Source organism: Pongo pygmaeus, chromosome 11, assembly GCF_028885625.2.
Source record: "Pongo pygmaeus isolate AG05252 chromosome 11, NHGRI_mPonPyg2-v2.0_pri, whole genome shotgun sequence".
Taxonomy (NCBI): Eukaryota; Metazoa; Chordata; class Mammalia; order Primates; family Hominidae; genus Pongo; species Pongo pygmaeus.
The window spans coordinates 45,563,794-45,579,097 of record NC_072384.2 but is presented as its reverse complement, the minus strand read 5'-3'; the positions used below and the strand labels follow the sequence as shown (position 1 = coordinate 45,579,097).

General features: G+C 35.5%; 1 non-coding gene across 1 annotated transcript; it reads right to left on the bottom strand.

Annotated features, from left to right (window-relative positions):
• Positions 1-14,524: 14,524 nt before the first annotated feature.
• LOC129032231 (U7 small nuclear RNA) lies at positions 14,525-14,586 on the bottom strand. The gene has a single exon (XR_008501250.1). It is a non-coding gene; the product is annotated as a U7 small nuclear RNA (small nuclear RNA).
• Between the last annotated feature and the right edge of the window lie 718 nt (positions 14,587-15,304).

The window sequence follows — 15,304 nt, the reverse complement described above, 5'->3', positions numbered from 1 at the left end:
TAAAATTGGACTTAGGATTTCAGATCTTGATTCTTGCGTACAATTTTGAAAAAAAAGGAGGTCAAAGTAAGCGATATTAAATTAGTAAAACAATTGGTTGACATGACAAGGAATTTATATCCTTAAAAGAGTGTAGGTAAGATACACAGTTAAAATGTTACTATATTTGAAATACAGACATTCTGCCAGCAGGAAAAATATTTGTTGGGAGTGAAAAAAAGACTCCATGAGTTGTTAATCAATCATTAAGTTAGCTTCCTGCTGGTACTTGTATAAGATCTATTACTGTTGTGAATATTTTACCTGTGAAATAAGGGAGAAAAGATAATTAAACACACATTAACCAGACCTAGGGGTTTGAGTGTAGCAATCTATTAATCAATATTGATTGAATATTATAATAGACATCATGAAGGAGATGGGTTTTAGCTATGCCTTGAAATATGAATAAGATGAGGGTAGCAAGAAGGCAATAGAGTAAGAAGAAGATGCAGGAGAAGAAATTTCAGGATGGGAAAATATGACATTTCCACAATTTCTTCATTCACTGTAGAAAATTGTATGTCTATTCCATTTTTCAGATCAAACAACTGAATACACATGCTTTCTTTTCTAATTCTCTATCAAATGTTTGCAAATATGAAATATCGCTATATAATTTTTGAAGAGTTACTTCTTCAATGTGAGTTAATTTTAAAATAGCATCAAGCAATATTTACTTAGTCATGCATTCACTTATTTCAAAATTCCTACCTACTCCTCACTTTTCCATTTCCTTAGTTCAAACTTTCATGTATTGATATTTTGGTGTACCTATTATTTGCCTGGCATTGTTCTGGGAATATAAAGATAAGCAAAACATGACCTGAATCCCTAACTTCTGGAAGCTTATAGTCTAATGGTAGAGACAGACACTGATCAAATGATTCCAAAAATAGATACAAATTCACCCTTGAGTGTAGTACTAGAATAAGAGGTGTTATTAGAGCATATGAAAGGGAGAGTTGACCTGGTCAGGAAGGTCAGAGAAGAATTCTTTGGGCAACTGACAATTTAATATCAACCTAAAGGATGAGTAAGGGTTAACTAGAAAGGGAAAAGCATTACATATGAAAAGCAAATCATATGCAAAAGTCTGTACTGAGAGGACATTTGGCAGGTATGATCTTAAGGATGTCAACATGAATGAATAAGAGAAAGCAAGGAGGAATTTGGTGCCAGGTGAGTTTGGTGCTTTTTCTCCTGGATTATTTCTGGTCACCCTCTAGTTCAGCATTACTCTAGACCCTCTCCAATCCAGTCCTGTCATATGTGTTTTATTGAAGTTAATATGATTATATCATTCCTGTCATAAGCCTGTTTCTTCATCCTTCATGCAGACACCTGCACTCAGGCATGATATGTATCTCATCATTGCCAGAACATGGTCTGCCTTTAAGTGACCTTTGAACTGGTCACCTATCTTGACCCTTGAATTTGCTGGCAGATCCATTCAGGCAAGGAAATATCAAATTTCTTTCTTTTCCTTCCCTGTCCACACCTCTGTTGACATGGCATTCGAGGAGAAGGTAAGCTCTTTAAAGTCAGGGATCTAGTTTCACTCTTTTATATACAGTATGTTGAGAAATGTCTGAGAAAACTTGACAATTAAAAAAATGTGGAGTTTTTTGGCCAAACTAAACATTTATGTCAGTTTTTTAGGCCACATTCTGATAATTTAGGATGAATGAGTTTGCCTGAATTGTTGATTCAAATAAATTAATTTAAAACTGCTCAGTTTTAGAGATAGCTTTTTATCACCATTAATAAATAATGACTGAACAATTGACATTTTTGGTGAAAACCCAGTCTTAACTTCTTTACTTAAATCTAAGATTTTAAAAATATGTTAATTACCATTAAAATATGACTTTGAACAATTGACTTAAACTCTATGCCTCAGATTTCTCGTTTTTAAGGTAAGGATAATAACTATCTCCTAGAATAACTATTTTCTAGATAGATAGTTTATCTATGTATAGATAGACAATATAGATATCTACAGATATCTATCTATAGATAGATAGTCTCTATCTAACAATCCTAGGATTGTTATGAAAATTAACTGGTTAACATTTCCAAGTATTTTGAACAGTATTTGGCACTAAGTAATTGCTCTACCAGTGCTTGTTAATTAAGTAAAAAAACAAACAAGTCAGGTATTGACAGGCATATCTGAGAAATTTCCATGAGTTGTAAAGGAGTATAAAGATGAATCCATTATAAATATACTGAATATGCTTTGAAAGATCCCTTTTATAACTACCCATATTTATTCAATATAACCAGTTGTAACATTACTCCTTCCTCAGCCTGCACAATTCCAGCAGCAGGTAAAGAAAGAGACTCTAGGTCTTCGTGTCATACTCTTGCACCACAGGTTGTATTCTTGGGCTCAGTGGTGAGTTAGGTATTTTCCTTGATGCTTCTTGCTACTGCTACTTGAGACAAATTGTGTCTCCCCGTTAACTTAAGAAAAAAAAAAAGTTTAAAGCTCATGCCATCAAAGAATGCAACCCCCACTCTCCTATTGCAGTTATTTCTAAGATTCTAATGACCCATCCTCAGCCCTTTAACATTTTTAACTCTGGTTTATTGTGACTCTTTGCAAAACTATTGCTGTTGTAATTCTTAAGAATTATCTATATAGAAGCTTCTCTCACTTCCCTGGCTTCAAAGTTCCTTGGAGTTTACTTCTCCATAGATACAGTCATTCCTCCATCTTCAGCCTTTCTCTCTCCTCATTTCAACTAAGGTATCATCAATAACAACTGCGACCCCTCCAAATTTCAGTTTCAAGCATAAAACAAGTTTCTACTTCCTCTAGTCACCTACCTCTAATAGTTCTTCACCAGTCTATGACTAACATTCTATTGATTCTATGTCTTTTCATTCTCCCTTTCTGACTTCATTCTTACTTTTTTCTTTTTAACAGTTTAGATTTCATAGTACATCATTTATTAAAATGACTCAACTGCCTTGCACGTCTCCATTCATTGTATTCATCTGGCAAAATCCAAAGCCTGGTTAAATAAAATTCAATATCAACCTCAAGCCTGTTCCTTTGAAACTGAACAAATGTGAAGGAAAACATTATGATTGGTCTTACTTCAAACTCATGAGCACTATATTTAAGAGGAGAGCCAGAACTCATGTTGAATTTCTTAATTCCTCTTGTTCTACCACACGGCTAAATAACTGTATGTTGTCCTCACTTCTCAAACTTCCAGCACCTTCTTCCCAACTTTACTCTCAGCAGGATTCTTAACTGCTGCTTCTAATTTCATTGAAAAAAATATATAAATATAATTAGGAAACTTTTACACACTTCCCATCATATCTACTTTCCTACAGCGTCTGCATCTTATTCTCTGCCTTTTTAAGCTTCTCTATGTAACCATAAGTCCTCTCCCTCCAGCTGTGCATTACATTTTATTCCCCCCTCACTCATTCCCCAATCCATTTACTCATTGTGGGCTGAAATGTATTTCCCAAAAATGTGTACTTTGAAGTCCTAACACTTAGTACCTCAGAATATAATGGTATTTGGAGATAACGTCTTTAAAAGGTTAATTAAATGCAATGTGGTCTTTAGGGTGGGCCCTAATCCAACATTGCAGGTGTTCATATAGGAAGAGGAGATTATGAAACAGACAGAGAGAGGCACCTGACTCATGTACCAAGGGGTGACCATGTGAGGATAATGAGAAGACAGTCATCTGCAAGCCAAGAAGAGAAGCCTAAGAAGAAGCAAAACATGTCTACACTTGACCTTGAACTTTTGGCCTCCAGAAGGTTGAGAAAATAAATTTCTGTTGTTTAAGCCACCCAGTCTGTGGTATGTGCGATGGCAGCCCTAGGAAATGAATACATTATGTCGGACAGTCTCACTATCTTTTCTGCAATACTAATCATTTCTCTCTCAATAGAAGTTTCTCATCTGTATACAAATATATCTTTATTTCCTCTGTCTTATACGAAGAAAAATTATCTCTTGATCACACATTCTTTCCTGCTACTACCTCATTCTTTCACCATTTTCCATATAATTCTGCTTCTAACTTTTACCCTCTCTTTCTTTCTTGAATATACTCCAACCAGGCTTCCCTTCTGTTTCTCTTCTTAAGACCATCACTCCACGGGAAAAGTGCTCCTTATCTAACAAACTCCTCAGTAAGTTCTTTAGTTATTTTCAGTAACCATCTCCATGTTGTTATAGTACTCAATATTTATTTGTTATCTTATTTGGCCTATAAACACCATTTAATAGGGGAAGGATAAGTCATCTCCCCTCCCCGCATTCTCACTGCTTAACTCTGGACTTATATATACCCAAATGTATACCTAGCATTTATGCTTGGCTAATAAGTTTTCCTAAATTCCACCTGTCCAAAATAGCACTCCCTTTTAAACTACTTGTCCATTTATCTCTACCTTAAAACATGACAATTCCACTCTTCCAGTGATATGGTTTGACTCTGTCCCCATCCAAATCTCACCTTGAATTGTAATAATCCCCACGTGTCAAGGGCAGGACCAGGTGGAAGTCATTGGATCATGGGGGCAGTTTTCCCCACGCTGTTCTCATGATAATGAGTGAGTCTCACAAGATCTGATTGTTTTATAAGTGTCTGCCATTTCCCCTGCTTGCACTCACTCCATCCTGCCGCCCTGTGAAGAAGGTGCCTGGTTCTCCTTTGCATTTTCCCATAATTGTAAGTTTCCTGAGGCCTCCCCGGCAATGCAGAACTGTGAGTCAGTTAAACCTCTTTCCTTTATAAATTACCCAGCCTCAGGTAGTTCTTTATAGCAGCATCAGAATGAACTAATATATCCAGTAAAATCAAAACAAAATAAGCAGACAAACAAGTAAACATTCTTCATGTTATCTAGGAGTCCTATTAAAATTCTCACATCCCTAATTGAACCCATCAGCAAATCCTGTCAGCTATATATCTCTTCAAATGCCAGAACCCATCAATTCTGTCACTACCTTCCTCTTCCAATTATTCAAAATCTCTTGGTTGGACTCTCACTACTATTGTCTTTGTACTTTCCTCCACTTTATTCTCAATGCTACAGACAGTATCATTGTTCTGTGATATAATCCACATTATGTACATCACTGCCCTAAACACTTTGGTGGCTTCTCATCTTATGTAGGAAAAAAGTCAAAGGTCTTTCAAGGCATCCCAACATTTTCTCTGTTCTTTGTTCTTTGTTCCTTGAATACTCCAGACACCTCACACCAGAACTTGTGAACTTATTAATTAGGTTACAAATGATACTTTTTCAGAAATTTGCAGGGCTCCCTCTTCCACTCTGCTCTATTATAATCTTATAAACTATAATTTTCTTTATTTTTTTCCTTTCTCCTGCTTTCCTTAACTCCATGAAAGTAGAGATCATGTTCCGTTTAGCTTACTGCTAAACACCATGCATAGAATAGTCTCTGGCACATAACAAGCACTCAATAAACATCATGAACAAATAAGTAAATAGATTTACTAATATGGATGATACATTCCTTGATCTTTTGCAACATGCTTACATAATCAATAGACTCTTTGCACCCTTTTATTGCCAGAATTTCTTCAACAGTTAAATCTTCTCTCCTGGGCTTCAATGACATTGTTGTGTGGAAACTTACTTGGATATTCTGATCCCTGGGCAAACCTAGGGTTCTGAGAGAGTTAACATCTGATAAGGCAAATTTTGACTAATAGGGGATGGTTTCTGGTGGATAAAAGCTCTATTTTCCATTCCATGAACCTTCTAAACCTCATTTGACATAGTAACTCAAAGTGTCCTCAGCATAATCAAACTGCATTTGCTCATGATGGCAACGCATTGGTAATGGAACCTTGCATTGGCTTCACCTCCTTCCTTGGGGTCTCTTTCTAAAATAAACTGCCTGCATACATGCCCTTTTCTCAGATTCTACTTTCTGAAGAGAACCCAGGCTTTGTCAATTTTTCTATGAAGCGAAGTCCCAAAATATCCCCTAGAGTACAATAGGTACTTAATAAATATTTACAGGATACCCAGGTATTTTATTCTCTTTGAAGCAATTGTGAATGGGAGTACACTCATGATTTGGCTCTCTGTCTGTTATTGGTGTATAAGAATGCTTGTGATTTTTGCACATTGATTTTGTATCCTGAGACTTTGCTGAAGTTGCTTATCAGCTTAAGGAGATTTTGGGCTGAGACAATGGGGTTTTCTAGATATACAGTCATGTCATCTGCAAACAGGGACAATTTGACTTCCTCTTTTCCTAATTGAATACGTTTTATTTTTTTCTCCTGCCTGATTGCCACGGGCAGAACTTCCAACACTATGTTGAATAGGAGTGGTAAGACAGGACATCCCTGTCTTGTGCCAGTTTTCAAAGGGAATACTTCCAGTTTTTGCCCATTCAGGATGATATTGGCTGTGGGTTTGTCATAAATAGCTCTTACTATTTTTAGATAGGTCCCATAAATACCTAATTTATTGAGAGTTTTTAGCATGAAGGACTATTGAATTTTGTCAAAGACCTTTTCTGCATCTATTGAGATAATCATGTAGTTTTTGTCTTTGGTTCTGTTTATATGCTGGATTACGTTTATTGATTTGCATATGTTTAACCAGCCTTGCATCCCAGGGATGAAGCCCACTTGATCATGGTGGATAAGTTTTTGATGTGCTGCTGGATTTGGTTTGCCAGTATTTTATTGAGGATTTTTGCATCAATGTTCATCAGGGATATTGGTCTAAAATTCTCTTTTTTGGTTGTGTCTCTGCCAGGCTTTGGTATCAGGATGATGCTGGCCTCATAAAATGAGTTAGAGAGGATTCCCTCTTTTTCTATTGATTGGAATAATTTCAGAAGGAATGGTACCAGGTCCTCCCTGTACCTCTGGTAGAATTCAGTTGTGAATCCATCTGGTCCTGGACACAAGGGGTGTGAAGGACCTCTTCAAGGAGAACTACAAACCACTGCTCAATGAAATAAAAGAGGACACAAACAAATGGAAGAAAATACCATGCTCATGGATAGGAAGAATCAATATCATGAAAATGGCCACACTGCCCAAGGTAATTTATAGATTCGATGTCATCACCTTCAAGCTACCAATGACTTTCTTCACAGAATTGGAAAAAAACTACTTTAAAGTTCATATGGAACCATAAAAGAGCCCGCATTGCCAAGTCAATCCTAAGCCAAGAGAACAAAGCTGGAGGCATCATGCTACTTGACTTCAAACTATACTACAAGGCTACAGTAACCAAAACAGCATGGTACTGGTACCAAAACAGAGATATGGACCAATGGAACAGAACAGAGCCCTCAAAAATAATACCACACATCTACAACTATCTGATCTTTGACAAACGTGACAAAAACAAGAAATAGGGAAAGGATTCCCTATTTAACAAATGGTGCTAGGAAAACTGGCTAGCCATATGTAGAAAGCTGAAACTGGATCCCTTCCTTACACCTTATACAAAAATTAATTAAAGATGGATTAAAGACTTAAATGTTAGACCTAAAACCATAAAAACTCTAGAAGAAAACCTAGACAATACCATTCAGGACATAGGCATGGGCAAGGACTTCGTGTCTAAAACACCAAAAGTAATGGCAACAAAAGCCAAAATTGACAAACAGGATCTAATTAAACTAAAGAGCTCTGCACAGCAAAAGAAACTACCATCAGAGTGAACAGGAAACCTATAGAATGGGAGAAAAATTTTGCAAACTACTCATCTGGCAAAGGGCAAATATCCAGAATCTACAATGAACTCAAACAAATTTACAAGAAAAAAACAAACAACCTCATCAAAAAGTGGGCAAAGGATATGAACAGACACTTCTCAAAAGAAGACATTATGCAGCCAACAGACACATGAAAAAATGCTCATCATCACTGGCCATCAGAGAAATGCAAATCAAAACCACAATGAGATATCATCTCACACCAGTTAGAATGATGATCATTAAAAAGTCAGGAAATAACAGGTGCTGGAAAGGATGTGGAGAAATAGGAACACTTTTACACTGTTGGTGTGACTGTAAACTAGTTCAACCACTGTGGAAGTCAGTGTGGTGATTCCTTAGGGATCTAGAACTAGAAATACCATTTGATCCAGCCATTCCATTACTGGATATATACCCAAAGGAATATAAATTATGCTGCTATAAAGACACAGGCACACGTATATTCATTGCGGCACTATTCACAATAGCAAAGACTTGGAACCAACCCAAATGTCCAACAATGATAGAATGGATTAAGAAAATGTGGCACATATACACCATGGAATACTATGCAGCCATAGAAAAGGATGAGTTCATGTCCTTTGTGGGGACATGGATGAAGCTGGAAACCGTCATTCTCAGCAAACTATCGCAAGAACAAAAAACCAAACACCACATATTCTCACTCATAGGTGGGAATTGAACAATGAGAACACATGGACACAGGAAGGGGAACATCACATATCGGGGCCTGTTTTGGGGTGGTGGGAGGTGGGAGGGATAGCATTAGGAGATATACCTAATGAGAAATGTTGAGTTAATGGGTGCAGCACACCAACATGGCACATGCATACATATGTAACAAACCTGCACGTTGTGCACATGTAATCTAGAACTTAAAGTATAATTAAAAAGTCAGGAAACAACAGGTTCTGGAGAGGATGTGGAGAAATAGGAACAATTTTACACTGTTGGTGGGACTGTAAACTAGTTCAACCATTGTGAAAGACAGTGTGGCGATTCCTCAGGGATCTAGAACTAGAAATACCATTTGACCCAGCCATCCCATTACTGGGTATATACCCAAAGGAATATAAATCATGCTGCTATAAAGACACATGCACACGTATATTTATTGCAGCACTATTCACAATAGCAAAGACTTGGAACCAACCCAAATGTCCAACAATGATAGACTGGATTAAGAAAATGTGGCACATATACACCACGGAATACTATGCAGCCATAAAAAATGATGAGTTCATGTCTTTTGTAGGGTCATGGATGAAGCTGGAAACTACCATTCTCAGCAAACTATTGCAAGGACCAACAACCAAACACCTCATGTTCTCACTCATAGGTGGGAATTGAAAAATGAGAACACATGGACACCAGAAGGGGAACATCACACACCAGGGACTGTTGTGGGGTGGGGGGAGGGGGCAGGGATAGCATTAGGAGATATACCTAATGCGAAATGACGAGTTAATGGGTGCAGCACACCAACATGGCAGATGTATACATATGTAACAAACCTGCACGTTGTGCACATGTACCCCAAAACTTAAAGTATAATAATAAAAAAGTATAATAAAAATATATATATATATAAATTTACAGGATAAATGATCGGACAATTCACTATAACAGCAAGTACCTTTATTATTCATTTTTAGATAAGTCTTGTAAGATGAAATTGATCTCATGTATATTATCTTCTACCATTTCATTTATAACTGTATATCAAATCCCAGAAACAAAATGTCCAAAGAGACCACAAGAAACCATAATCTTTTAAATCTTTTTCTCCAAATTGGCTAAAAGAAATATAGAATGTTTATAATCAAAGCTTTAAAATACCTCCTATTTTAATGGAACAAAACATAAATTACAGTATGAAGAATTTCACTAGTGCTTTGTACTAAAACCTACTCTACTGGAAGATTAATGACATCCTGCAGTTTTACTCTAACACACCAGAAACTGTTTTAATTTGCACTTTAAGGAAGTTTTCTTCCCTCAGAACAATGTTTATAGTTATTGCATTTCTACAAACTGCTCAATAGGTAAATTCAAACCAAATAGTAGAAATGAGAAATAAATGACTTCATATATCTTGGCAAAAAGTAAGTTATGGGATCATAGTTAGAATGGTTTATAGTGCCCTTTATTCCACAATTATTTTCTTTTCTCAGCAGTAAAAAGGAAAATCCTTATTCCTCAAAGTATTTCTGGCTGGCAGCTGCTGAGGTGAGGATCATGATTTCCTGATTCTAGCTTGGTTAGATTCAGCTTATACTATAGACATAGAAATATTGGTACAGCAATTAAGTGCACAAAACAATCAGCAAATGTCCCTAAACACAACCCATCTTCTGCCCTCAATCCATCTTGATACCCTTTGCAGTTTCATGAGTTTCTCATGAACTTCCTGCTATAAGTTTCTAGAATTACATATTTAAAGGAAAAGCCATCTATTTGGATTCACCTTTCTTGTATTCAAAATAAATTTAAGAAGTATGCAACATGAATTCTTGTATTTTTGGATTAGCTTTTGCAATAGCAGTTGTTTTCACTTGGCTTCTTGGGATTGATAATGGAAGAGAGAAAACAGGTTACTCTTCTGGATACAGAAGGATAATGACTGAGGTCACATGTCAAATTCTCCTGTGAAAATGATACTGGCATTTTGACAAATGTTCTACATCTTGCTTTTCATTTAGATCATAGTTATATGATAAACTCAGTGCCTATGAATATTTTAGCTGTTACCATTCATAGACAATATAAACAGGTAAAGAAAAAAAGGTGGCTACAAAACCTTGGCTAAAACTGAAGGTAATTACTGAGGATTCTCAGTAAATGAGTCCTTCTATAGCCTCCCCCAGGGTTTCTTAATGCCTAGATTATGCTTATTTGAACTTTCTACGATTTAGAAAGTCAAATTTCCATTCAGGAGGTTCCCCAATCCTGAATATCTAGTATTTTGTTGTTGTTTTAGGAATGAGGAGCAGTGGAAATTAAAATTATATTTACCCTTAAAATAGTTCCCAAGGCAAGTTTGCTTATGATGTACTTTGAAATTGTATACAAATTAAGTGAGCCTATATTTTAGATAATCTTTTCTTTCAATTGTATACATTGAACACTAAAGTATCTTGCAAATCATGAATATCAAATTAGATATCACAAGGGAGCAGACCCATTTACATAGTCCAGTGATTGTATTTAATCACTTAAATTAAGAAGTACTTGATTGTAATGAAAAATAAAAGGTATCTTTGAAAATGTTTAGAAATATTAGTACAACATATTGATAAAACAATAACTTGTAGAGCTTTTTTGTTTTCAATGCACTTTTCCATATATTAATACTTCTGAGCCTTTCAATGATTCAGAAAGCTAGGACAAATGTACTTATCCCCAACACACAAACTAAAGAAGGAAGGTAGCTCAGACCTGTTGACCAACTTGCTCAAGGCACACCGTTTTCAAGTTACTCAATCTAAGCGTAGACTTCAGATATATGTGAATTTTTAAATAAACAAAATGCAAAGAATTGTTTTCCTCAAAAATATCCCAAATAAAAACACGCCACATTAACAGTAATTATTATAACATTATAACTTTTTAATCATGAATGATAAAACAGCACAAACTATTAATCAATTCTTAAGAGAATAATGTAGGCTAGATTGTCCAAGTTAGTGAAAACTATTGTTATTTTCTACCAAATATCTATTGCTATTATTCTCAAAACCTCATCAAATTCCTTTCAAGTCCAAACTATACACAAAGCATAGTAGTCAATTTAAATAGTGTAGTCTTAGTAATACACAGGCCTGAGTATAAAAAGAGATATAACTTTATGTATATGTAGGCAAAGATTTTCTTGACGTTCTCATTTCAATGAGAAGCTGAAAATTTTCAACTTTTAATTCAAGTTTATGAAATCACTCCTACTATTAAATTTAGTTTATTGAGATTTTTAAACTCAACCAATCAAATATTCTTTCTCTCTCCTTCCTGCATTCTCCCTTTGGGCAGTTAAGTTTCTAGAAGCTTACCTTTCACCTGGATTGAGCAAAGGACCATTCCTTTGCATGACATCCTCGGCCACACTGATTTATGTTTCATTAGTAGCTGCTGTCCCTTATCCTGGTAATCATAATGTCACCAAAACTCCAGGCGTTCAATATAGGTCCTGCTGCTTGTGGCATGAATGCCAATCATTGAGACAAGGAGTATTGTCAAGGAAGAAGGCTTTAATCTGGTGCTGCAGCCAAAGATAACAGGAGATAAAGTAGCAAATCCATCTTCCACCCAACTAAAATGGTGGGGTTTATACGGAAGGAAAGGTGGAAAAACAGGAATTAGGGAGTGGTAAGGAAGCAGTCATGATGGATAGGGGGGCTGGTGTCTCACTTTCTGGACACGGTAATCTGATGAGCTTTAGTTTCTTCACTGAGTGTGGTTTCCTGAGGAAGTCAGATGAGACAAATTTAAGTTTCAAGTTTTAAAACAAGGGAAGGTCAATTTCTATGTCTATTCAAAAAACCACAAATATTATTTGTATGCGACAATTGGGCCAGTTTCAATAGTGTGCACCATTTGTTGGTGTGATTCCCAGCTTTGCTATAGCCTCTATTCCAGCAGTCTGTATTCACATCATCTAAATCCTAGCTCTCAGCCTCTTCTAGTTTCAAACATTTCTGAGGAAAATACATTAAAAAATTAACTATCTCTAAGGTAGGCAGAAGGGAAAAGTACTCTCTAAATACTCTCTAAGTAGGACACTCTAAGACGCTCTAAGAGGACATTGAATGGGGAGAAGGGAAGAGAACTCAATTAAAGCCCCAACACATCATCCTCCTTCATGTATTCTATTTCCTCTGTTTGTTCAGAAATTGATTTTATCTGTTGATTAGTAGTACAATAACTCTTAACATTCCTCTTTAAACAAATGTTTACTGAATCCAGGAAAAATTCAGATGCTATGCTAGATTTTTGGTTCCAACATGAAGACCACACAGTCTGTGTTTAATGTGCTTACAATTTTATCATAGGTGATAACATAAACAGATAATTAGGGTGTAATCAATAAAAGACTGTAATAATGAATAGAGTGAGAGTGTTCCACCGGAAAGGACTTTAAAAGTTTCACAGATTCAGTTATCTAATTTTGCTCAAGAGAATTGAATAGAAATTTCAAAGGTGTATCAGGGTAAAGTGAGAGAAATCATTACTGAGACTATTGGACAAGGTCGCTATTGTGTGATTAGGATTTCTGTGTACCCAGAGGTACTTTTGTACTTTATCAGGGACAAGTACAATTTTACTTGAGCACAAGAAGTCTCAAATTAGAAATAAATTAATGAGAAAATTACTGTAGTTGATCTTTAACCACCACTTTTAATATTTTGAATTTCTCTGCTAACAGGAACTGATCAATTGTTTTACTCTTATGGAATTAATTGCTTAATTCAGTCAAATTGGTAATCAGATTAATTGGCTGGTTAAATCAATTGTCATTGTCAAGCTGGGTGAGACAGAAAAGATTGAATTGTATAGTTTATTATAAAGGCAGGAGCTTGCTCTCAAATTTTATGTTTCTTATTTAAGTAATATCTATAGACTTTTTAAAAACTTGTTTACATTTTTTGCATAGAACTTGTAATTGAGCTTTTACAATATTGTGATGTAAGTGATGGAAGTGTTTTTGACTCCATTTTACTGATAGAAATAATGAGATATATCAGGGTTAAGTGATTGTTGACTATATTACTGTACTGCTAATAAATGGCAGATTTAGGACTTGAACTGAAGGGCTGCTGACTCTAAATCTAGTAGTTTTTTTTTCTAGAAATAGAGAGGAATGAAATATTGGGTATAGAAATTTTAAAAGTCATCAGTAATTAAAAGGTATACTAAGTCATGAGGAATTTTTATTTCACCACAGAAACATTTTCCTTCCTTAAGGTTAGGGTAGGATAGTATTTTTTGCAGTACACTTGAGAAATGTTTAAGTCTGATGGATGACCTGGAACATTATTGGAAATAAAGTACCATCAAGAAAAATGTGTGTTACCAATCATTATCCTGAAGCTTTTCTAGAATTAATTGGACAAATACTTACAGGATCTCATGTGAGCTTCACTGTAATGTTGGCAAGGTGATACATAATTCTAAAGCCTATGTTTTTTTTTTTTTCTGTTTGGCCAGTTGAGCGAAGATTCTTATTTAAGTGTCCACAGCATGATTGGTACTATTGGAAATGGAAACAATGAAAGATTCATTTTTTAATTCAAAATGTTACCTTCCTTTCTTTTTCCTTCCTACCTTCTTTTCTTTCTGCACAAGCACTCATTGGACATCATACTGTACCAGGTGCTACTGCAGGAGTGTGAATAGTAAACAATGTCTAAAATATGCTCTAGCTCCTGGCAAAGCTCACAGTCTACTGATGGAGATGGAATTCCCACTCATGAAACAATTGAGTAATTATATTCTGAACAGTAAGTTATTAGCTAGAATTATACAGTTATATTGACAAGAAAAATAGTTGATCAGTTAAATTCATTAATTGAATTTGAGCAGAACTCACAATTCAAACCCCTAGGGATGAGTAAGAGAAGCAAACCTTGTGGAAACTATGACACGTTGGAGATTATATGTTCTGACTAAAAGGTTCAACAGCCTCTGTGGTTTTTTCTTGTTTGATTGTTTGTTTGTTGTTTTTTAAGGGGCTTTCCAGTAAAAACCAGAAAGCCTGCTAAACAAATTCTAAAATAGCTGTAACACTTAGCCCCTGTGCTGTGGAAGAATATTGTTAAGTAGAAATTCAAACTATGCACTGTCAAATTAGCCCCTCTCCCTCTTTTTTTCCTAGAAATCTGGAATTTAAAATTATTTTCTGAACTCTCTTGTTTTTTAAAGACGGTAAGTAAAATAGACTTCGGAAAAAGATTGTGTGGGACAAACAAAACAATCATGACCATGAGTTTGCAAACTCTATGTTTTTAAATTACGAAAGTGTAGGATTACCAAATGTGATAACATTTTTTGCAAGACAACTTATAACAAGTTTGATCAGAATTGGATTTGTCTCTGGGCATAGGAAAGAATGCTAAGCTACAAATTGAGAAGTACAACAGTAAAGAGAAGAGCAGAAGGGACAGGAGTGGAGGGGGTAAAAGATAAGGGAAGGAAAGAAGGGAAAAATAATCCCTTTGTTCACAAATGCTGTCTTTGTGATGGCTTGATTTTTACCCTCAAATTTATTAAAGGAGAAAAAAATTGTATGTGTGTTTTTTTTTAAGGAATCAATTACAGAAATACTCTCAAATTGCATTTTCTCATGAGTGGTTAACAGATGTTTCCACAAGTTAGTGAGTTTACTTAATTGTCAGAGGCTGGACATTTGTGTATAAAATCTCTCTTTAGTCAAAAAGAAGCAAATTAGAGAAATATCTTACCAGTGTAAATATTTCAGACTGTAATAAACTCCATAATGCCATAGCA